Source organism: Dama dama, chromosome 14 (assembly GCF_033118175.1).
Source record: "Dama dama isolate Ldn47 chromosome 14, ASM3311817v1, whole genome shotgun sequence".
In the NCBI taxonomy this organism is placed as follows: domain Eukaryota; kingdom Metazoa; phylum Chordata; class Mammalia; order Artiodactyla; family Cervidae; genus Dama; species Dama dama.
Window position 1 is genome coordinate 25,544,390 of NC_083694.1, and position 22,919 is coordinate 25,567,308.

The 22,919-nt window shown below is 42.9% G+C and overlaps 1 pseudogene; it reads right to left on the reverse strand.

The window, feature by feature from the left end:
• Nucleotides 1-9,803: 9,803 nt before the first annotated feature.
• LOC133069589 (SIN3-HDAC complex-associated factor-like) lies at nucleotides 9,804-11,865 on the reverse strand (annotated as a pseudogene).
• Nucleotides 11,866-22,919: the final 11,054 nt, after the last annotated feature.

Sequence of the window (22,919 nt, forward strand, 5' to 3'; positions counted from 1 at the left end):
TGAAGTTGGTTCTCAGTTTGAAAGGTAAGGACATGGTGACAGAGAGGTGAAGCTATGATTCTATTTAAAGGATCATTACTCTGGTTTTGAATAATGTAAGACTACGCTGGGATGAGGGTTTACTAGTTTAAATGCTATTTTTCATGCATATAATTGAAAGGAACTAAGTTTGGGCTGTCAGAGGAGATGAGACAGTGGCTCAGGCCTGAGCTGCTTGCTTCAGGAAACTCACAGCTACATGCTCTTGCTGGGATTTCAAGTTCCCAGACAGGATGGAGAAAAATAAACTTGACCTACTCAGGACATTTATCTTGAAAACCGTAAGTGGTTGAGCCAAACTGGGCCCCTCAGATCACATCTTGTCTTAGTCTGTTTGGGCTGTTATAGCAAAGTATCATAGACTGAATGACTTATAAACAACAGTCACTTATTTCTCACCACTCTGGAGGCTGGAAGTCTGAAATCAGGGTGCCTACAAGACTGAGCCCCAGGGACACCCTTTTTCTGGGTTGAGGACTACTGACTTCTTGTATCCTCACTGGGTGCAGAGCAGAGAGATGCAAGTTCTCCTGTGACTCCTAGGAGGGCACTAATCCCTTTCATGGGGGCCCCACCTTCACGATCTCATCTAACCCTAATTAGCTCCCAAAGGCCCCACCTCCTAATACCATCACATTGAGGGACAGAATTTCAACATACTAATTTGGGGGAGATACAAACATTCAGTCTATAATATCCCCGTGATGAAACTTCACAACTGGATTGCCTAAAACAAACAGGATTGGAAGCATCTGGGCTGTATGATGTGGATTCCAGCTGTCAAACTGTTAATTCCAAGTTCAGAGTGGCTGAGCTATCCCAGGAGAAGGCAATGGCAACCCACTCCAGCACTCTTGCCTGGAAACTCCCATGGATGGAGGAGCCTGGTAGGCTGCAGTCCATAGGGTTGCAAAGAGTCGGACATGACTGAGCGACTTCACTTTCACTTTTCACTTTCATGCATTGGACAAGGAAATGGCAACCCACTCCAGTGTTCTTGCCTGGAGAATCCCAGGGGTGGGGGAGCCTGGTGGGCTGCTGTCTATGGGGTCACACAGAGTTGGACACAACTGAAGTGACTTAGCAGCAGCAGCAGCAGAGCTACCCCAAGGGCACCTTTGTGGTCATTAAGAAAAGTAACCCACTTGCTGAGCACTGAAGGATGAATGCTTTCAAATTGTGGTGCTGGAGAAGACTCTTAACAGTCTCTTGAACTGCAAAGAAATCAAACCAGTCAGTCCTAAAGGAAATAAACCCTGAATATTCATTGGAAGGACAGATGCTGAAGCTCTAATACTTTGGGCACCTGGTGCGAAGAGCCGACTCATTGGAAAAGACCCTGATGCAGGGAAAGGTTGAGGGCAGGAGGAAAAGTGGGCAATAGAGGATGAGATGGCTAGATAGCATCATGGGCTCAGTGGACATGAATTTGAGCAAACTCCAAGAGCTAGAGAAGGACAGGGAAGCCTGGCATGCTGCAGTTCATGGGGTCAAAAAGAGTTGGACATGACTCAGTGACTGAATCACCACAATAACCTACTCTCGGTGGATGTGGCTCCAGGTAGGTTGATTTTCAGTCCCATTTCTTCTTCCACCTACCTCCTCAATCCTGCACCCCTCAAGGGCCTATATGGTGGCTCCAGTCTCCGGGAAAACCTGAAAGCTTTTAGGTTTAGAGAAAAACAGACCAGAGCAGCTGACAAGGCCACTCCCTAGGTGGTTGGATGGGCCTGTCCCTCCAGGTGTCAGTCGGATCTGGTCTGAAGACCCCTCAGTCTTCTGAAAGAGCCAGTTTAGGTGGAGCTGGGGGTCCAGGATCCTTAGGAAGCTCTTGCTTGTCTTGCTCCCTCTCTTGGTCAGGTCAATCTTCTTGTTTTTCCAAAGCTGAAGCCCAGGGATGTAGGGACAAAAATTCTATTGTCAACAGAAGCCTGAAGGATATGGTGCCAAGGGCTGGGCAGAGGGGTGAGTCTTCCCTGACGACAGCCTTGAACGTCTATTTTTCAAATCCCTTTCATATTTTCTTCCAGCATTTCCTCCTCCTGAGGTAAAGTATTTCTCTGAATTCTTTGCCTTGTTTTCTTGCAATGGACTCTGGGAAAATGACTCAAGAATTGCAGCTGAACCAAAGAACTTTCTTTCTTCATTTCTTGCACTGTAGCAGCAAAGATCCTGGCCCTGGCCACATCACCATCTTGTCCATTCCAGCCCAGGCCTTCTGGTCTCCTGATCTCATTTGCCCTTAAGTTGTGCTTCAACACCTCACTCTGTTTGGAACTGATTGCCTTCTGTCCTTTCAGACCAAGTGGCATTATATAACTCACCTTTTGCAGGTGAGCAGGAGATATCATTTTACTGGAAGGGCTGAACTGTATCAAAATGGTGACGTCCAAAATGTAGAAGTGGTGGATAAAAATAAGCCATGCTCATTAGATAGCTCCCTGCCCTACATAGCTGCCCAAAAACTCACGTCTTGCTCTGCCCGAGTGTAAATAGTCTCCTTATTTAGAAATGGCACAGTGGGAGGTAAATGAATCGGCTAGGAGAGACCAGTCATAACTCATCACATTGAAAAGCTTAAAAACTCTTTATGGAAAAATTCAAATGCCTATCAGTTGTTGAAAGCCAGGCTCTGTGCTAGGAGCTTTACATACATTATCTTATTTAATCCTCCCACCAACTCTGCAAGGTTCTTCTTATTTTATTTAGCAGATGAGGAATGGAGGCTCAGAAAAGTTAAGCAGATTGTTTGGAGTCATGATAGGGAAACTGGGAGTCAGACTGTTCACTCTTGTCCCAAGCCCATGTTCTTCTCACTAGACCCTACTGCTCATGACTGGCCAGACGATGAAGTTGTCAGGCACATTTGAACACCTCATCCTTTATTATTGTCAGGAAATTCTTGGCCTGATCCTTGGCTGTAAGGTGCTCCACAGTGAGGCTGCCTTATGAAGGATAAAGCCTGAAGTTAAATTCCCTCGCAGGACTTCCTGGTGGTCCACTGGCTAAGACTCCATGCTCCCAAAGCAGGGGGCCTGAGTTTGACCCCTGGTTGGGGAACTAGATCCCACATGCCACAACTAAAGATTCTGTGTGCCATAACAAAGTCCCAGCACAACCAAATAAATAAAAATAAGTATTAAAAAATTAAGCTAAATTCCTCTCACTGTGGTTGAGTCCATTCCTGACTTCCCGGAACCCTAGACTCTTGGCCTAGTTCTTGTTCTATAAATGATGGTTCATATGACAGAGATACCATTGGTGTCCTGCTTGCCTCTGTTCACTGGCCTTTCCTTGATTTTCTGATAATAATGACTGTTGGTATTTTTTTTAAGAGTTATAATTTTATTTTATTGTTTTTTTGGCTGCACTGAGTTTTTGTTGGTGCACAGGGGCTTTCTCTAGTTGTGGCGAGTTGGGGGCTACTCTTTGTTGCGGTTCATGAGTTTCTCATTGTGGTGGGTTCTCTTATTGTGGAGCACCTGCTCTATCTAGGGCTCTCAGGCTTCAGTAGTTGTAGCATGCAAGCTCAGTAGTTGTGGCTTGAGGACTCTAGAGCGCAGGCTCAATAGTTGTGACTCAGGGGCTTAGCTGCTTCGATGCACATGGGATCTTCCTGGATCAGGGATGGAACTGGTGTTCCCTGCATTGCAAGGCAGATTCTTAATCACTGGACCACCAGGGAAGCCTGACTGTTGGGGTTTTGAAGCAGTCCATCAAACAGTGCCTGCAATCCTGTCCAGATTCTGAATCAGAAATCAGGCAAAGAGTAAGGTAGATGTAGGCCAGATGATGTCTTAGTGTGGATAAGGACTAGATTGGACAACACTGCTTAGTGAGAGCAAATGGGTTTCTGTTGCAGATGGTGGGAAGCAGCATCTAAGCTGAAGATTAGGTTGCAGGAAGTCTCTTAGGGAATTATCACGTGATCTACAACCATAGGAGAAAACGGAAAGAAAGCAGGGTTGGCAGAGAGGAAAGAAGCAATGATGCGGGCTATTCAGAGGTCTCAGTTGGAGCACTGTTGGTCTTTATACTTTTATATAGGCCAGTCTAGGACTCAGGCTACCCCTGGCAAGGGGTGTGACTTTGGAAGATGGCGATATTCAGTTAAAGACCATCCGTAAGAGAGGACAATTGGCTGAGGGCTGTCAACCAGCAACATCCACAGCAGAGGGGGATAGTTGTTTTGTCCTCAATGAAAATCCTGACCACTCATGAGAGTGTCCACTGCATGAATCTACTTCTTTATTCAATTTCTAGAAACAACTTTTCCATAATGCTGCCAGGCTTCTTTTCCTGGCAGAGGCATAGAAGGAAAACATTAGTGGGACAAACTACAGCCCCATCATTACAGGAGCTGGTCTTGAGACCACAGCTGGTACTCACTATCTCCCCATCCTCAGAAAACACCTCTGCTGGTCTAAGCGGCTGTCCAGGTGGTGTGATGAGACTCTCATCCTTGATGATCTTTTCTCTGGGTGCCATGCCTTCCTCAGGCTATGGTTGCTAAAGTTGTCCATTTACCATGAAAATTGGTCAAGGGGATGCCAAGAGAGGCACAACAGATGACCTGGGCACCAGATTCCCTTGTACACCCAGCGTGCCAGTGTGTAGAGCAGCCCTACCTCCTCCTACTGACCAGGGTCAATTTTTCTTGCCAAGATGGTAACTGTACTTCTTGCCAAGTTCCTTGGCACAGTGAGTCCCAAGTACCCTGGCAGTAGCCATTACTTATAGTTCAGTGGTCTTTTTTGTTATATTCTCTGGTGGGAATGGACCCCCTCCCCAGCCCAGAACCTGGACCTCTAAACCAGAAAAGCCCAAAGTCGAGGAGATGGGAAACACCAAGTCTCCAATGGGTCACTGGCAGTGACAGTAACTAGAGCCATGTCATACAGCTTCCTCCTACTGAACCCTAGGTTTGGCACGGTTGGGGCTGGGAAGTGTGAATCAGGGTGGATCTGGGTTACATAGGCTTCTTCCCCTTTTCCATTCCCACCTCTTTCTCTGACACCCCGCACCCAATTCTCATACAACGACAGTCTGTCTCTGGAGAAACAGGGAGGGTTTGTACTCTCTTGGGCTAGTTCATTCCTAAGAGGAAAAAGAAGCAACTGAGCCAGGGATGGCCAATGTGCTCTTGCTGCTTCGATCACTGTGATATCCTTCCTCTCCACCTTCGCTGGTGGGGTGGAGATGTGCTGAGAATGTTGTTAATGGAGCTCCCTCCACATAGAAGGAAACATCGAGGGTTGTAAAGAAGCACTTCCCTCTTCAAAAGTGATTGTTCACTGAGCAATTACTTTATGCCAAGGGCTTCCCAGATGCCACTGTGCTAAAGAATCCGCCTGCCAATGCAGGAGACACAGGAGATGTGGGTTCGATCCCTGGGTTGGGAATATCCCCTGGAATAGGAAATGACAATTCACTCCAGTATTCTTGCCTGGAAAATCCCATGGACAGAGGAGCCTGGTAGGCTACAGTCCATGGGGTTGCAAAGAGTAAGGCACAACTGAGTGACTGAATACACACACACAATATGCCAAACTCCAGGCTAAGTATATTTCTTCAGTTATCTTCACAATAACTCTTTGAGGTGGGGACTATTTTTGCCTCCAGTTTACATAAGATATAGTGAAGCATATAGAAGTAAAGCAACAAGCCAAGAATTAAACGCAGGGACTTCCCTGGTGATCCAGTGGCTAAGACTGTGCTTCTACTGCAGGGGGTGCAAGTTCAGTCCCTGGTTGGGGAACAAAGATCCTGCATGCTGCAGCCAAAAAAAGAAAAACAAACAAACAAACAAACAAACTTTCTTGAACTGAATAAAAATGAAATACAACATATCAACTTGAAAAATTATATAGGAAAAGTAACAACCACAGCAAAAAAATCAAACCCAATTAGTCCCAAGGCCCAGGCTTGAAACACTACTCCCATAGCTCTCAAACTGGTAAACATAAGAATCATCAGGGGTAGTTAAAACTCAGGTCCTGAACTCACATTCAAAGATCCTGATGGGCCTGAAGCAAAGCCCAGGAATAGGAATTTTTAACAAGGTCCCATCTACTCTCTGCAGAGAAGAACATGACTTCAGTGATTTGAGACCCAGCTCTGAAAACTGTTTTGTGATGGTATTTACTTCCTTCTCATTTGTAAGCCCCATGCATGAAAATAAGTTGTTACTACTAGTTGAGCATATTTTCTGTTCCCCCTGCTGGAGGGAGGGAGGGAGCACAAGGAAATTTACTGGACTTTTGTGGAACATAAGTAACCAAAGGTAATAGAGCACACCGCTGGCTGAAGGGGCTCAGACTGCAAAAGCAAATAGCATTTAAAAATGGACACTCAACTGTCAGTTTGGCCTGAGTGATTAGTAAAGGATTAAGATAACTGGGGTGGTAGAGAAGAGTCAACTCTGGAAGTAAGAGTGTGAGGAGCTGCCTAGAGAAAGCACTTAAAGGAAAGCATTTAGACACCAGGAGCATTAAGAAAAGATGCTATATGGGAAGAAGCAGAAGCAAGGGAAGCATCAGATTATAATGGCAGTGAACAGTACAGAGAATGTCAGTTTCCTCCTAGAAAGGGGTCAAGCCCCCAGACCCTGAACTCATGCACACAAGAACACAAATGATCTACAGAAAGCCTGAGGGACTGTGAAGACGAGACAAGGACCATGGATCAGCAACACCAAATGGATGTTTCAACAGCATTTATTGCCTATTGGCATCATGCCAATGCTTCAGATGCAGAGAGAAATAAAACCTAGTCCCTACCCTCCATAAGATACCACCAGATGTCCAGTGTTAGGGAAGAGAGCTTAAATTTTTTCATTTCTTTTGTAGGAAAGAAAAATTATTCTATTCTATTCTATTCTATTCAAGTTATAGCTTGGGCCCCTTCTTTCTTTCCATTTCCTCCTATGGATGTAGATTCTAGTGGAAATCTCGGAAGACAAAAACCTGCAAAAACTGGTAAGCATGGGTCAAGCATTGAAAAATTGTTAAAGTGCTTGCCACCTAAAACTTGCCACCCAAAACTCTCACATTAGGAGAAGTTGGTCATGGAAAATGAGTTAGATCGACACTAGGTCACTCACCAACTTCAAGACAATTTCTGTGCAATGAGACGTACTATAAAACATTACACTATTCCCAACCCAGCAGCACATCACTTTTAGGTATTAGTCTGGCTCTGAAAGACTCAAAGTCTTAGCTAAATAAGTAAATAGAACTCTTAAATTCCAAAGAGTTGAGTGTAGCACCTTTGGCACACTTGCCTATTTCATGTCAAAGAACTGTGGTCCTAGAAGTTGTAAGTATCTAGAGAAATATTAAAATCTTACTGGAAAAAAAAAAAGAGAGAGAGAATTATAATGGTTGTAATGGGGAGCATTCTAATTAGACAAGATCATTCATTTAAGAAGTGTATTTGAAAGCAAGTTTTCCCAAAACAAATCAAACAGAATGGGATATCTATTTTAATTGGTGTGCAAAAAATTCCTAAAGTCCTAAAATTACAAAATGGCTTCATTGAAAGGGTCATTATAAATGGCTAATAAAAGATTAAAGATACAAGCGGACAAAAGATTATCTAAAACAAAAGACTATAAGATTCTCATAACTCCTGCTCCCCTCTATCCTATATTTTAATATTCATCCTAGTAATTCTGTCTGAATTGTCTTTTCACTCTAAAGAGACTATGAGAATGTAAACAATAATCCATTAAGTTAGTGGCCTTACAGATACCCCATATCACCTCAAGGCAGGGCCCCTGAATGGGTTTTTCTCATAACTAAGGGGACTCTGAGAGATTTTCTGGTAAACTTCTATGTTATTCTGATCTCAGGTGGCCTCCAACATTGTTATAAGACCAGATGTCAGGTGGAGGCTTCTTTACGTGTGATATGTATTACCTAAGGTTCAAGTCCCTGATGTTTAGCTGCCATCCGGGTAGTGAGAAGGACCTGGCATAGTCCCTTCCAAGACAAGTCAAGCTCAGTCTTTGTTTTCAGTGATTCCCAAGAAGGGTGGGAAAAAATTAGAAATGTTCATTTGGAGAGCTGTAGGGAGATATCTGAGGAAACTAGAAGAATTCAGGGCCCAGTCCAGTCATGGGTATATAGCAAAACCTCAAAGGCAATCAAATGACCAGAATCCAACATAGACGAAGGAGCAAACACAATTTCTTCTCTCTACAATGAACTGAATTTTTTTAAACAAAAGATAATCACAGCAAAAGTAAATTGTTACCATTAAACTTGGTCTGATTATCTACACAAATGCAGCAAGAACAGTTATCAACCACATAAGATCTTTTCAAGACTGCTTTGCTGGAGCCTTCTAAGCAAAGTATCAGGTTTCTCCAAGGGGCTATATTGTCTCTGTAAAAGCCAATCCTAAAGGAAATCAACCCTGAATATTCATTGTAAGGGCTGATGCTGAAGCTGAAGCTTCAATTCTTTGGCCACCTGATGCCAAGAGCTGACTCACTGGAAAAGGCCCTGATGCTGGGAGATTCAGTTCAGTTCAGTCACTCAGTCATGTCCAACTCATTGCAACCTCATGGACTCCAGCATGCCAGGCCTCCCTGTTCATCACCCACTCCTGGAATTTACTCAAACTCATGTCCATTGAGTTGGTGGTGCCATCCAACTATCTCATACTCTGTCGTCCCTTTCTCCTCTGCCTTCAATCTTTCCCAGCATCAGGGTCTTTTCCAATGAGTCAGTTCTTCACATCAGGTGGCCAAAGTATTGGACTTTCAGCTTTAGCATCAGTCCTTTCAATGAATATTCAGGATTGATTTCCTTTAGGATGAACTGGTTGGATCTCCTTGCTGTCCAAGGGACTCGCAATAGTTTTCTCCAACACCACAGTTCAAAAGCATCCATTCTTTGGTGCTCAGCTTTCTTTATAGTCCAACTCTCACATCCACACATGACTACTGGAAAAACCATAACTTTGACTAGATGGACCTTTGTAGGCAAAGTAATGTCTCTGCTTTTTAATATGCTGTCTAGGTTGGTCATAACTTTTCTTCCAAAGAGCAAGATCTTTTAATTTCATGACTGCAGTCACCATCTGCAGTGATTTTGGAGCCCCCCAAAATAAAGTCTCTCACTGTTACCACTGTTTTCCTATCTGTTTGCCACGAAGTGATGGTGAAGGAGGAAACAGACAGAACAGGCTCTTATCTTGAAAGCAGGCCTCCATCTTGGGCCAGACTGTGGACTTTGGGCTGTATGCCCAGTATCCATGGAAACGGCATACCAACTGGAAAACCAGACCCCCGGCTGAAAGAGCCCCAGGGCTCATACCTAGACTCTCCGTCGCCTAAAAAAATACCCTAATTATCTGTGTAACTGAATAGAATCATAAATTCTATTATGCTTATTAGGGTATGACCACAGGCCTATTGATATTTGCCCACTGTTAACTACCTAGGCTTAAGGCATATGAATCACAGGTTAATTTTGATTGTATCTTTCTTTTCCTTTCTTAGGACTAGTTTCAGGGAATTTGGGAAGGTGGGTTTGGGCACTTACACTTAGGATATATCAGGTTTTCACAAGAACTGGTTGGGGTCCTTCGCTAAGAGGAGACTCTGCCTTTGGCCCACTGGTGTAATAAACTACACTCCACTATCTGCATTGTCCTTCTGGTGAGTTTGTTTCCTGGAACGAAGGGCTATAGCAATGGGACCAGATGCCATGATCTTAGTTTTCTGAATGTTGAGTTTTTTTTTTTTTTTTTTGGGTTCAAGTAAAAGGCTTTTAATGAAGGTTTTAGAATGGAAGAGCTCCACATTTAGGATGTATCATCTAACACCTCAATGTTCAGAAAGCCTGACTAAAAGAAGCCAAACCAAAACCAACCCACTCAGCATTAACACACACCTCTTTTCTTTTAGTAGAATTTTAATATAGAATGAAAAAAAAACAAAAAACAAACCCAAAACCCTAACAGGTTAAAACAAGTCAAACAACCATTCTACACAGATAAAACCTTCACAAAGGTCAACTGAAGTAATCCAGAGCTAAAACTGAATTGTGCAGATTTTTCAGTGAAGTCACCAGTCACGTAACATCAATTATTTACACACTTGCAAGCCCTCTAAGAACTGTGCCCCAAGAAGCATTAACCTTTGTTGTTTTCGTGTGCCATCCTAAAGACTTGCACATTGTTATTTTTCAGATAATCTAACATTTTTAATAGAGAACGTTCTCTACCAAGTGGTAATGCTTTGGTACTATTCATATAGGATTGCTTATCCTAAAGACTTGACATTTCCCCAAGAGGAACTTTGATTCTGCTTTAAGTTTTGATTCTGCTTTTTAAGTTTCATATAAATTAAAATCTGTATCAAATATCAATATGGAGGGAGGTGACACAGGATGCAACATATACAGTCAGGTTACCTCTGCCTATTTAGAAATTGCTCCTTCAAGATATTCGCACCAGAGAGCTGTCTGTCCCGCTTAATATTCAGTAGTACAGGTTTGAATCACCAGAACCTTGGCAAGACCTTAATATTTCAGTTATTAACAACTACCTCTAGGGGCAAGTCCATGTTTACTGAGTTATGACAAATTCATTATAACGAAGGAAAACAAGTGTAGCCAGCCATCTTAAAAAATGCCCCAACCACTGCTTCTCAAAATAGAAAGACTAAAACTACATACGTTTATCATACAACAAATCCCATCTCTGTCCCCTGAAAATTCCCCTAATTTCATTCATTAGAAGGGGATTTTTAAAAAAGACTTAAAGAGCACTTTACAGCAGCATTCAGCTTTCCTATGAAATACTCAGCATCTTAAATATTATGTACACTTCTTTTTTATCTCTTAGTAAGCTTCACTGGCTTCAGAGTTTGTGGAACTGGAGGAAAAATAACCCATTCAAAAGTATTCTACAAATCCATCTTTTGGCAGAATAGCAGGTATCCAAATTAAAAATAGGAGGGTCATTTTGTTGCTTTGTTTTCCAAAATTTAAATCATTTTTGCTCCCCTTCTACATAAAGCTTAGTCACCACTCCTGAGTGGAGATGGGTAGAGGCTCTGGCCCCTGCTCCTCCGGCTTCTTAGCAGCTGCTTTCTTATTGCTGCAGCAAGGCTTGAATAGATGTGTGTCGATGAGGAGTTCCCCAAAACGGCCTTTATAGATAATGCCACAGCATATTTTCTGTCTTTTCCAGTATGTGAGATCTAAAAAGGAAAACACTGGCGTTCTGTTGGAGCCAGAAGCCATCTCTGTATCTGAGCCATCATCTGACTGGTTACTGTAACAGGGAGACTGAGCTGGAGAGGCACTTGAGGTTGTACTGTGAGCATCAGAATTGTGGCGTTTAAATTCCTTCTGCAGTTTACTGATCTGGTTACTTTTTATCCTGTTTCCAGATAGAGTTTTCACTTTCTTTGGTTTCAGTGTAGTCTTTAGACTGGGTCCTGCCCTTGCATCTACCACATGATTCCAGTTTTTTTTTTTATCCTGCTGGCAATTTCTTCCATCTTTTCACAAGCAGGACACAGGCATTACAGATATCTCCTGAACGAGTCTCATGTAACCCAAAACAGCTCTGGAAATCCTTTTCATAGCATTTACTGTCAGTGAACTGAGAACTGGAGGATTTAGCTCTGCAAATGCAGCAGCCCTCTATACTTCGGTACATCTTTGGCTTGTGAAAACCAAACATCTTTTCTTCTGGGCAATAGCCTTCCAAAAGCAGCCGTTTCACGCGCAATAACGATACCGAGGGGCGCAGTGCACGCTAAGTCAACCCCCCTTCAATCGCTCCCTCCTCCTCAACAGCCTTGTCTAGAAACTGAATGTTGAGTTTTAAGCCTACTTTTTCACTCTCCTCTTTCACTTTCATCAAGAGGCTCTTTAGTTCTTCTTCTTTCTGGTGCCATCTGCATCTGGTGTCATCTCAGGTAATTGATATTTCTCTCGTAATCTTGATTCCAGCTTGTGCTTCTTCCAGCCCAGCATTTCTCATGATGTACTCTGCATATAAGTTAAATAAGCAGGGTGACAATATACAGCCTTGATGTACTCCTTTCCCAATTTGGAACCATTTTGTTGTTCCATGTCCAGTTCTAACTGTTGCTTCTTGACCTGCATACAAATTTCTCAAGAGGCAGGTTAGGTGGTCTGGTATTCCCATCTCTTAAAGAATTTTCCACAGTTTATTGTGTCCACACAGTTGAAGGCTTTGGCATAGTCAATAAAGCAGAAATAGATGTTTTTCTGGAATTCTTTTGCTTTTTTGATGATCCAGCAGATGTTGGCAATTTGATCTCTGGTTCCTCTGCCTTTCCTAAAACCAGCTTGAACTTCTGGAAGTTCATGGTTCACGTATTGCTGAAGCCTGGCTTAGAGAATTTTGAGCATTATTTTATTGGCGTGTGAGATGTGCAATTGTGCAGCAGTTTGAGCATTCTTTGGCATTGCCTTTCTTTGGGATTGGAATGAAAACTGACCTTTTCCAGTCCTGTGGCCACTGCTGAGTTTTCCAAATTTGCTGACATATTGAGTGCAGCACTTTCACAGCATCATCTTTCAGGATTTGAAATAGCTCAACTGGAAATCTATCACCTCCACTAGCTTGGTTCGTAGTGATGCTTCCTAAGGGCCACTTGACTTCACATTCCAGGATGTCTGGCTCTAGGTGACTGATCACACCATTGTGATTATCTGGGTCATGAAGATCTTTTTTGAATAGTTCTGGGTATTCTTGCCACCTCTTCTTAATATCTTCTGCTTCTGTTAGGTCCATACCATTTCTGTCCTTTATTATGTCCATCTTTGCATGAAAATTTCTCTTGGTAGCTTTCATTTTCTTGAAGGGATCTCTAGTCTTTCTCATTCTATTGTTTTCCTCTATTTCTTTGCACTGATCGCTGAAGAAGGTTTTCTTATCTCTCCTTGCTATTCTTTGGTACTCTGCATTCTAATGGGTATAGCTTTCCTTTTCCCCTTTGCCTTAAACTTTTCTTCTTTTCATAGCTGTTTGTAAGGCCTTCTCAGAAAACCTTTTGCATTTCTTTTTCTTGAGTATGGTCTTGATCACTGCCTCCTGTACAATATCATGAATCTCTGTCCATAGTTCTTCAGGCACCGTGTCTATCAGATCTAAACCCTTGAATTTATTTGTCACTTCCACTGTATAATCATAAGGGACTTGATTTAGGTCAAACCTGAGTGGTCTAGTGGTTTCCCCTACTTTCTTCAATTTAAATCTGAATTTGGCAATGAGGAGTTCATGATCTGAGTGAGCCACAGTCAGTTTTTGCTGACTGTAATAGAGCTTCTCCATCTTTGGGAAAGATTGAGGGCCCATATACATGGGCTTCCCAGGTGGCACTAGTGATAAAGAACCTGCCTGCCAATGCAGGAGACATAAGAGATGCAGGTTCGATGTCTGGGTCAGGAAGATCCTTTGGAGGAGAGCATGGCAACCCACTCCAGTGTTCTTGCCTGGTGAATGCCATGGACAGAGAAGCCTGGCAGGCTATAATCCATAGGATGGTAAAGAGTCAGATACGACTGAAGTGATTTAGCATGCACACATCCACATTCATAAACATACATTCAGAAGTAAACAGAAACCTTATAGCTTCTGATTTCCAGTTTTAGTCGTGAATCTGGTGCAGTAATACTGAACTCACCAGTTATAAAAGAGATTGGATCCAAATTGTGTTTTCGGCAAATGGGATAATTAAAAGTTACCTGCTTAGATGGCTAAAGCTTGTTAATATTTGGAGGAAGACAGACTTTTTACTCACCTAAGCTTCAAAATAACCTTTCCCCCTTTTGTTTTTCTTCTGATAAGAATTACCTCCCTGAAGTTGGTATTTCAAAGAGATGACCTAGATAAGAGTTCCTAGAGGAATCAAGTAGGATATTTACACCTGAAGGGCACAGGAAAAGAATACAAGTTCCCGTTAAGGAGGACTTTTGTTTCCTAGGGGCAGAATTTTTTACAATACCTACAAGTCTTTTGAACAGTATGAACCCCATGAACAGTAAGAAAAAACAAAATGATAGGACACTGAAAGAGGAACTCCCCAGGTCAGTAGGTGCCCAATATGCTACAGGAGATCAGTGGAGAAATAACTCCAGAAAGAATGAAGGGATGGAGCCAAAGCAAAAACAATACCCAGTTGTGGATGTGATGTGATAGAATCAAGGTCTGATGCTGTAAAGAGCACTATTGCATAGAAACCTGGAATGTTAGGTCCATGAATAAAGGCAAATTGGAAGTGGTCAAACAGGAGATGGCAAGAGTGAACATCAACATTTTAGGAATCAGCAAACTAAAATGGACTGGAATGGGTGAATTTAACTCAGATGACCATTATATCTACTACTGTGGTCAGGAATCCCTTAGAAGAAATGGAGTAGCCATCATGGTCAACAAAAGAGTCCAAAATGCAGTACTTGGACGCAGTCTCGGAAATGACAGAATGATCTCTGTTCATTTCCAAGGCAAACCATTCAATACCATGGTGATCCAAGCCTATGCCCCAACCAGTAACGCTGAAGTAGCTGAAGTTGAATGGTTCTATGAAGACCTACAAGACCTTTTAGAACTAACACCCAAAAAAGATGTCCTTCTCATTATAGGGGACTGGAATGCAAAAGTAGAAAGTCAAGAAACACCTGGAGTAACAGGCAAATTTGGCCTTGGAGCATGGAACGAAGCAGGGCAAAGGCTAACAGAGTTTTACCAAGAGAATGCACTGGTCATAGCAAACACCCTCTTCCAACAACACAAGAGAAGACTCTACACATGGACATCACCAGATGGCCAACACCGAAATCAGATTGATTATATTCTTTGCAGCCAAAGATGGAGAAGCTCTATATAGTCAGCAAAAACAAGACCGGGAGCTGACTGTGGCTCAGATCATCCTTACTGCCAAATTCAGACTTAAATTGAAGAAAGTGGGGAAAACCACTAGGCCATTCAGGTATGACCTAAATCAAATCCCTTATGATTATACAGTGCAGGTGAGAAATAGATTTAAAGGACTAGATCTGATAGAGTGCCTGATGAACTATGGACGGAGGTTCGTGACATTATACAGGAGACAGGGATCAAGACTATCCCCAAGAAAAAGAAATGCAAAAAAGCAAAATGGCTGTCTGAGGAGGCCTTACAAATAGTTGTGAAAAGAAGAGAAGTGAAAAGCAAAGGAGAAAAGGAAAGATATTCCCATTTGAATGCAGAGTTCCAAAGAATAGCAAGGAGACATAAGAAAGCCTTTCTCAGCGATCAATGCAAAGAAATAGAGGAAAACAATAGAATGGGAAAGACTAGAGATCTCTTCAATAAAATGAGAGAAACCAAGGGAATATTTCATGCAAAGATGGACATAATAAAGGACAGAAATGGTATGGACCTAAGAGAAGCAGAAGATATTAAGAAGAGGTGGCAAGAATACACAGAACTATTCAAAAAAGATCTTCATGACCCAGATAATCACAATGGTGTGATCAGTCACCTAGAGCCAGACATCCTGGAATGTGAAGTCAAGTGGGCCTTAGGAAGTATCACTACGAACAAAGCTAGTGGAGGTGGGTGATAGATTTCCAGTTGAGCTATTTCAAATCCTGAAAGATGATGCTGTGAAAGTGCTGCACTCAATATGTCAGCAAATTTGGAAAACTCAGCAGTGGCCACAGGACTGGAAAAGGTCAGTTTTCATTCCAATCCCTAAGAAAGACAATGCCAAAGAATGTTCAAACTACCGCACAATTGTACTCATCTCACACGCTAGTAAAGTAATGCTCAAAATTCTCCAAGCCAGGCTTCAGCAATACATGAACCGTGAACTTCCAGAAGTTCAAGCTGGTTTTAGGAAAGGCAGAGGAACCAGAGATCAAATTGCCAACATCCGCTGGATCATCGAGAAAGCAAGAGAGTTCCAGAAAAACATCTATTTCTACTTTACTGACTACGCCAAAGCCTTCAACTGTGTGGGTCACAATAAACTGTGGAAAATTCTTTAAGAGATGGGAATACCAGACCACCTGACCTGCCTCTTGAGAAACCTACATGCTGGTCAGGAAGCAACAGTTAGAACTGGACATGGAACAACAGACTGGTTCCAAATAGGAAAAGGAGTACGTCAAGGCTGTATATTGTCACCCTGCTTATTTAACTTATATGCAGAGCACATCATGAGAAACGCTGGGCTGGAAGGAGCACAAGCTGGAATCAAGACTGCCGGGAGAAATATCAATAACCTCAGATATGCAGATGACACCACCCTTATGGCAGAAAGTGAAGAGGAACTAAAAAGCCTCTTGATGTAAGTGAAAGAGGAGAGTGAGAAAGTTGGCTTAAAGTTCAACATTCAGAAAACTAAGATCATGGCCTCTGGTCCCATCACTTCATGGGAAATAGATGGGTAAACAGTGGAAACAGTGTCAGACTTTCTTTTGGGGGGCTCCAAAATCACTGCAGATGGTGATTGCAGCCATGAAATTAACAGACACTTACTCCTTAGAAGGAAAGTTATGAGCAACCTAGATAGCATATTAAAAAGCAGAGACATTACTTTGCCAACAAAGGTCTGTCTAGTCAAGGCTATGGTTTTCCAGTGGTCATGTATGGATGTGAGAGTTGGACTATGAGGAAAGCTGAGCACCGAAGAATTGATGCTTTTGAACTGTGGTGTTGGAGAAGACTCTTGAGAGTCCCTTGGACTGCAAGGAGATCCAACCAGTCCATCCTAAAGGAGATCAGTGCTGGGTGTTCATTGGAAGGTCTGATGCTGAGGCTGAAACTCCAATACTTTGGCCACCTGATGTGAAGAGTTGACTCATTGGAAAAGACCCTAATGCTGGGAGGGATTGGGGGCAGGAGGAGAAGGGGACGACAGAGGATGAGATGGCTGAATGGTATCACCGACTCGATGTACATGAGTTTGGGTGTACTCTGGGAGTTGGTGATGGACAGGAAGGCCTGGTGTGCTACGATTCATGGGGTCACAAAGAGTCGGACATGACTGAGCAACTGAACTGAACTGAACAAGTCTTTTGAGATGAATAGGCCAGGTTAATTGTTAAAAAGGACAAGTAGGTTGCAGCTTAAATGCCATCAAAAGTTGAGCCACCTATCCAACCACAGTATCTTCAAATTGCTTTTTATATCAGAGAGAAGATTTCCACCTACGATGGAAATCAAAAGACATGTGTCCTTGATTTAGAGCTTTTGTCTTTGAAATGTTTTAGTAAATCCTTTCACAAAGTCTTTGGAAGATTTTTTTGCTCCTCTGGGTACACAGTTTTATTTTAGCTTAAGGGAGGAGGCCTAAGAAAAGTTTCTATCAGGTTCTGAATATCAGCTTTCCATTTGTCCAATTTCTTTACACAAGACTACTTTGAAAAAAATCCTTTCAAATATCTTGTCGGTTTTCAGTTGGGAAAACCAGTGACTATTTCTGCCAGTATTGAAGAACTGAACTCTGTCAGCCTTAAACTCAAGAAGCATCCCCTGCCCAGATGGAAGATAAAAAACCACATATTTCTCAAGCTTGAAGTCAGGAGACCACCCTGACCACACATGCGCAGAAAAGCTTCTTGGAGGTTAAAAAGGGAGTGATCCTAAGTGATGCTCACCACCCATAGGCCTCTTTGATAGAATCCATCTTGGCTAAGAGATGTGTGTGTACATGGGAGGATCCTGAGGTATATCAATTATGGACTCTGAACCAGGCAAATCAAAATGATTGGCAAAGGAAACCTGGAAGAAATGTCCCTGGAAGAAATGTCCAAGCTCATTCTGCTCACCGCAAGACAGGCCAATGAATCCAACAGACACCATGTTGAGGCAAGAGACTTTAATCTGGGAGCCAGCAGACCGAGAAGATGGCAGGCCAGCACTTTAAAATAACTATCTTATTGGGGTCTGGATGCCAGGTTCTTTTATAGATCAGAGAGAAAGAAGCCATGAGGAACGAAAGTCAAAAGGCAGCATAGAGAGAGAGACGAAGTGGGGAAGTAAAGCGAAAGCGTCTTCAGTCTTGTAAAACATCTCCAAGGGAATGTCCAGCCTTGGGAAGGGGTGTGTTAATTTCTCCTATTCACAGGTGGGCAGGGACAAACTATCTCTCTATGAGCTGAACAAAGTCACTTTAATTTGCAGTCAAGCAGAGTGGCAGGGTCCTCCAGGCAAGCCATTGAGTATGATTATAATAATAAAAGCAACGGAAAGCAAGTCAAAGAAACAGTTTCCAACATGGAGTCAGAATTGGATTTCTCCCTGCAACACCCTCATAAAAGTAATTCAAGCTACCACAAGGGCAAGACTGTGACTTTCACTCTGAGTCTGTCCATGTGTCTATCCATCCCTACTGTACTCTTTTTCCCTCCTAATCAATACTTGTTTGTTTCACTACTTCCAGAACTTTGTGGGAATTCTTTTTCTGCAAAGCCAAAGAGTCAGGGCCTTGTCGCAGACCACTGGTCTAGTAGCTAGGACTCTGTTCTCTCACCCCCGCCGTTTGACTTCCATCTCTGGCTGGAAACTGAAGCCCTGCCTCAAGCCGCCTAGTGAGGAAGAAAAGCAGCTGACATATGACATAGAGTGCTTCTACACAAGACGTTGGGTCAAGACTTCCCATTTTAATTAAACGTAAAACCCTTTCTTTCCTTTCTTTCCTTTACTCTGGCATTGGCATGTCAAAATAATGCTGTCACCCTGTATGTTCGTTGCCGGAAGGAGTGGTGGTGGTAATCTTTCAAGACTGCAGGATTTGTCATAAAAGAAATGCTGATATGTCCAAGATGCTGAGGACCCTGTGGTCCTCACTATGATCGATTTTTCTTCTATTTCCGATGTCACCATAATCTTGTATTTCTGCCCATTACAAATTTCACCCAGATTTTCAGTGCCTCAGTTTATCTGGAATAAACGCAGCCCCCTTTTGTGTCAGACTCCGAGATTCTGTGGGTCCATTTCCCTGTTTCTAGTTAACAACCCCAAACTTGAGGAACCTTGTTTCCAGGCTCTATACAAAGATAGGGACTCAAGGCAAAGGTAGTAAGAATAAAACCACCTGTGACTTTTACTGGCCTACTTTTCCAGTCTTAAGCCACAGACTTAAATGGAAATTACCAAAAGGCTATGATTCAAAACTAGCTTTTCTGGCAGATCACTGTTGGTTTGGCTAGGAGTAAGTGAAAATGAATCTATGACCAGAAACCTTTCTTTAGCTCTTGAAGATACCGCAGAATCTACTGCTAAAGCAGGAGCTGCCCAACAAAATTCCTTAGACTCTCTGGGCAAAGCTGTACCTAATATTAGGATATTATCCCTGGTTATCTTTTAGCTGAGGAAGGAGATGTCTGTGCTGTGGCCAACATCACCTACTGCTCCTGGATTAACACTTCCGGGGAAACTGAGGCTCAGGTACAGAGGATCACTGAGTGAGCCACGGGCTTAAAAAGGTGACTTCTTCAACAGGGTCCTTCTTGAACTTATTTGATTTTGGTTTTGCTTCTGGGACCATGGCTCTGAAGTGCACTCCAAACGTTGGGAATTACCCTGCTTATAACAATCACGGTTGTCTCCCTAGTGCGTTGTATTCTCTCAAAAGCTTTCAATGCATGCTTGCAGCTGCTCACCACAAAGCAAATGTTCTTTCTAAGGCTGAAATGTCAAAAAGGGGACAAAGAGAATAACCAACTTAAGAAATGTGAATCTGAAGTCCTGACCTAAGAAGATCACAGAGAATCAGCAAAAAATGTCATGTGACTACCACACAGAGGATCGGTAAAAGCTATAAGAAATACAGACATACAGCTGGGAGTGATGCTAATGCCTTTAATTTTAATCTTTCAGTTAAAGTGAGAGTCTGATCAAAAAGGGAGGAATTATTCTTAAAAAGAAGAAACAAAAAAAAAAGAAACAGCAAGCACTAAATGGAGTCTACTTGTACTAAGTCCCAGGTCAGCAAATCAAGACTTAACACCTTAAAAAAAAAAAAAAAAAAGGCTTAACACCTAACCTAATAGAAGTGTCAGCCTCTCCTAGGAATGTGAACTTAAACTGGTCAGTCTGGAATCTCCTGGTTAGCGCTACTGAGGCAATCCTCTAGTAGACCTGTCCTGTTCCCCACAGGAAGGTGACCTTGACTGAAACAAGCCTATCATGAAAACTTTTTTCTAATTGGAGGATAATTGCTTCACAATGTTGTGTTATTTTCTGCTGTATAATGTGAATCAGCTCTAAGTATACACATATCCCCTCCTTCTAGATTCTCCCTCCAACCCCCCAATCCCACCCCTCTATGTCATCACAGAGCACTGAGTTAAGCTCCTTGTATTTATTAGAAACTTCCTTTTCCTGCCCTCTTCTGCCTGTAGAATCCTTCCATTTCATACACCTCCTCAGAGCACCATTCTATTTGTTAGAGGGAAGGCTGCTTGATTCATGAATTATTGAATAAAGCCAGCTAGACCATTAAATTTACTTAGCAGAATGTTGTTTTTAAGAACATGTATAACTCATGTGTACATGAGAGATACCCAAGGGGAATATGACTGATTCTCAGAGGTGGCTTAAAACTGCAACTTATATAGCATCTTCTACTAAAGACAAAGGAAAGAAAGGTGTCTATGTGGCAGGGGTGGGGGAGGATATGAGGAGGTGACCAGGAAAAGTATAGGTTACAAGAGAATAATACAAATTTAGGCCCATGCCTTCTCCATTGATGAAGGTTTAAAGTTGTTGGGGATGGGGGCTGATTAACCTTTGTCCATCCTGGTAAGGGGTCATGTTGGTAAATTTATGTCCTGCTTTTAGGCAAATTGTGTGAAAGGCAGAGAGAGTTCTTATTTTTGCTTCTTCTCAACTACTTTCAGCATAAAATAATTCTAAAGCCAAAGTGGCATCTTTTGGGGTGTCATATTCTGCTAGACTTCACTTTCATTTGTTTGTTGAGGGCTAAAGCCTGGGAGGCAGCCTCTCGTGTAGCTCTGAGAGAGTGCTCCGAAGTGGTTAAGAGAGAAGCCAGGAGGCAGTCAAACAAACAAATGAAAAAACAGGCAGTGAACATCAAAAGATCACTGCTAATTAAAGAAAACCAGACATCCCAGGTTAATGAATTTAGTGCTTTACTATGTATGGGAAGATGCAAGAGTCTGGGCTTGTTAGGGGAACAACTGACCAAAACCACCTGCCCTGGCCAGGCCTGATAGTAACCATTCACTTCAGTTATTTTACAGCAGAGGTCCTGGTAAGGGATATGGAACTAACAAGCTACCACCAACCAGAAAAATTTGGGAAAGGTCAAAAGGAGAGAAGAGATGTCAGTCCATATGTCCTAAAAACCTCCCAGACTCCTCCTCACTGGCATCCATCTTGGCTGAATGATGCGCATGCCACCAGGAAGGACCCTGAGTCAGAATGACTGGCCAGAGACAACCGGGAAACTAACCCTATTACCATCAGACCTGAGATTGTGAGCCACGTGGCAGAACAGTTCTCCTGGCTTCCCTGACCCTTCTGCTTGCCACCTGCACGCCCCTTCCTAATAAAGGCTCTTGCTTTGTCAGCCTGTGTGTCACCTTGGACAATTTATTTCCAAGTGTTAGACAAGCCCCACTCTCTGGCCTTGGAAGGGGTCCCCCTTCCTGCAATAGGCTCATTGAAATCATTCCTTTGACACTCATCGTAACTACTGAGGGCCAGTATCCTGTTTTTCTTCTTCTTGAATCCCCTCAGGTTGCGCAGTTGAGGCGGCTATGGTGGGTGATGGTTTGATGGTTGCTATATCCTTTGTTTACTGTTATGGCAGGTGACATTTTTTTGTCCACATATTTAACCAAGTTGTTTTTCTTTTTTTTTTTAAGCACTCAAGATCGACTTTGTTATTTTTTAAAAATTGAAGCACATTGATTTACAATGATTGAGGAGTATAAGTGTATATATGTGTATATACATATATACATGTATCTGAAGGGGGCACTAGAAGAGTGTTAACCTGTTTTAAATCCCAGGTTTTTCAAAAGGAGCCTGAAAGAAAGTGAAAATGTGAAAGTGTTAATTGCTCAGTCCTGTCCGACTCTTTGTGATCCCATGGACTGTAGCCACTAGGCTCCTCTGTCCATGGAATTCTCCAGGCGAGAATACTGGAGTGGGTTGCTGTGTCCTCTTCCAGGGGAACTTTCCTACCCAGGGATCAAATTCGGGTCTCCTGCATTGACAGGTGGACTCTTTACCTCTAGCGCCACCCACCTAGGAATCCCTCGAAGGAGACTAACCACAATGAAATTGGCTTGTGATTTCATACCTTGCTTCACCCCATGACAAAATCCAGGTTTCTGCTGTTTTAGCAAAAAGCATGGGGGAAAGTGTCAGCCTTGGACAAAAGAAAGGGGCAGAATCTGAGTGCAGCACGGGTCTGGGGCTCCTGCTTGATCGCCTCTTCCGTCCCTCTTTGAGATGGGCTGTGTCCTTGGCCTTTTAGACCTGAGCAGAGAAGAAGTGTCGGGTCTGGTGGCACATATTGGTTCTAGGAGATGAGGCTTCGCTGAAGCTAAGTGATTGAGGTATGGAGCTGATACCTCCCGTTTCTCTGACCTCTGGTCTCGGTCCACATTCATGTTCCCCACCCCACATCCCAGGGTGTACTCCGTGCCTGCGTTCTGGGGGCCGGCCTGCTTCAGCCCACCTCTCCTTTCCTGCTCTCAACAAAGCTGCTCTCTTCTTTCCTAGACCCTCAGTCTCCACTCAACAAGGAACATTCTGATCATGAAGTTTAATCAAGGTCTTGTTCGTGTTCCATGGAAACTGAAGGTGCTAACCTTCCAAGGGTAGCACACTCTAACACAGACCCCGGGTCCCAGCCAAACAGA